The 2350-nt window shown below is 37.8% G+C and overlaps 1 non-coding gene across 1 annotated transcript; it reads right to left on the bottom strand.

Annotated features, from left to right (window-relative positions):
* Positions 1 to 221: 221 nt before the first annotated feature.
* Positions 222 to 2350, bottom strand: LOC107849448. The gene is made up of 3 exons (XR_007048261.1): positions 1944 to 2350; positions 1695 to 1837; positions 222 to 763 (listed from the first exon to the last, which is right to left on the bottom strand). It is a non-coding gene; the product is annotated as an uncharacterized LOC107849448 (transcript).

Genomic DNA, 2350 nt, shown 5'->3' with positions numbered 1-2350 from the left:
GCAGTGATTTGGTAGAGAGAATCTATAAAAGCATTGCGGCACAACAATTGAATGCACCAATTTTCTTTTAGTTCGCAAATAGTACTGCAAACTCTCCCTTTTGGTTTGTCCCAAATTTTGAGTGCTCTCATGATTTATTTGCTTAAAAAAATGTGCCTTTCAGCTCCAAACTCAACTCTTCAAGGGATGGCTCCAATCTAAGCCATAATTGAATGCGGTACTTGCTTGATGAATTTGATTAAGAAATAAAGTTACATATATGTTATCAACTAATAGCTTTTGACATAATAAAAAACCTATAATCGTAACAAGTGATAACAGTGTTAATGATTAACCATGACCCTATAATAGTAGCTTAAAGATAAGGGTGGCCTAACAGTTGGTACCACACAACTATTAGTAGTACTTGGTATAGTAGAGGTAGCGGGAGCATGTGTTGCAAAATTTGATCCCATTAACATCTCCTGGTCATTTGTGGTTGCTTCTCCAGTTGCCTGTGCAGTAAAGTTCCCGCGATGCGTAGGATTCAGGGAAGGGCCCCACCACAAGAGTATATTGTCGAAGCTATTTGTCTTGTGTGCATCCTTCCCACTTGGTCGTCCAACAAAACATCTAGTAAAATTGAGGAGGAGGATTCCAAAATGTTGTATTTTCACTACCCAAATTTGTAGCTGAAACCATACATGCTAATCTATCTGCTAAGATATCTTGCTCCTTGTAGATATGATGCAGTGGTGGATCACCCAAAAGCCAGATGAGGTACCTGCAGTTGTTAAGAACAGATGAATGAAGATCATTAGGAGCATATATCAATGGTAATTATCTCCTTGGCATCGATATTGATTTGAAAAGGTGTAAACCCATGCTGCAGAGCCAGCTGTTGAGCCTGAACCAAAGCATGAATATCCAAATAGTGATAGCAGTTGAGTGTGTTTCTGGATACAACACCCCCACCAATCCATATTCAGAAAACCATCCATGATAAGCATGTAGGATGACATACAATGGGGTAGTTCTTTTATTTTTGCAAGGGAGGCGTAAGATGCCAGTAACCCGTAACATTTTGAAGAATTACATTCTGATTTAAAAGTGAAAGTGGGCACTTGAAAGCTATATCTAATGCGACTCTTCCATGTGAGTCACGAGGTAAGGGATAAAATGGGTAAAACAGGGATGTCAGAAGAGTATTATTGGTAGACTATTGTTCTTGTGTTCTCCCTTCAAGTGAATGAAACAATATTTCAAGTTACGTTTCCCCCTTCTCTAACAAAAAACAGCTTGTAAATATTAGCAGGTACGGAGCCTACTAGATGCATCATAGATAATATGTTATTCCAGAAAAAGAATTCTCGGATTTCCAGTTGCGTTCACATAGCTTGAATATGGTAAATAAAAGAAACGAATCTTAGTAAAGAGAAAACACAAGGAGATTCAAAATTAGATGCATGATACTCTTAACGCATCTGCAGATTCAGGATTTAAATTTGATCAGTTCAACCTTTAAAGTTGTTAGACTGAACCCATTTTCTAGTTGAAATTATGCATTCAGAATTTAATATTTATTGAAATCTTAGTGGATTTTTACACATCTAATTTCTGTAGAGAGACTATTGTGTCCAATTAATTCATTAAATATAGGCTGCACCTGCCTCTGCTCGAATGTACATTAGAAACTATCTCATCACTACACATACCTGCTGATATGGTCATAAACTCTTCTAATTCCACCTCTTCATCATGACCACTGTCACCATAATGCACTTAGCAAAGATTTTTGCTTCCATATGCTTCTAAACTGCCGAAAGGATGGCATCCATTGTTGCAATACAGGCACATCCTGAGGACATAAAGAGACATTTGTACTTTTTATTATCATCAAACACACATAAATTTCTAAGTAGACTTGAAGAGCAAACAAGAAAAAAGGAACTTATAGTATCTACCTTGAGACCGAGATAAGCGAGGAAGCCTTTAGGATCCATCAGATACTAGACGTCAGGTATGAAGAACCCATGATTCTAGTGCATGTGGACCAAAAATATTACCACACCCATGTCAGAACCTTCCAGAACGAATAACTTTTGGAGATCCGATATACACCCAGCGATATTTTTGAAGGACCTGAGAAACATAATCTCAAAACTTGTGTGTTTCTAAGCGGACAAACTGCCCATGGGGTACACATAAATACTATTCTTCACATTTCCTTGAGTTTCTTCTTTGACCTCCCCTGCATAGCAAAACTTCCTTCTTGATCTGTGTGGTGGAGTCCATTGTACTCCATGTTAGTTAAGAAACATGCAGCATATCTGCTATGATCTGTTGCGGTGCAAAAGATGATCACAGTTTT

This window comes from Capsicum annuum, chromosome 1 (genome assembly GCF_002878395.1).
Source record: "Capsicum annuum cultivar UCD-10X-F1 chromosome 1, UCD10Xv1.1, whole genome shotgun sequence".
Taxonomy (NCBI): domain Eukaryota; kingdom Viridiplantae; phylum Streptophyta; class Magnoliopsida; order Solanales; family Solanaceae; genus Capsicum; species Capsicum annuum.
Note: the sequence above shows the minus strand (reverse complement) of the source record. Positions and strands in the feature narration are given on the sequence as shown.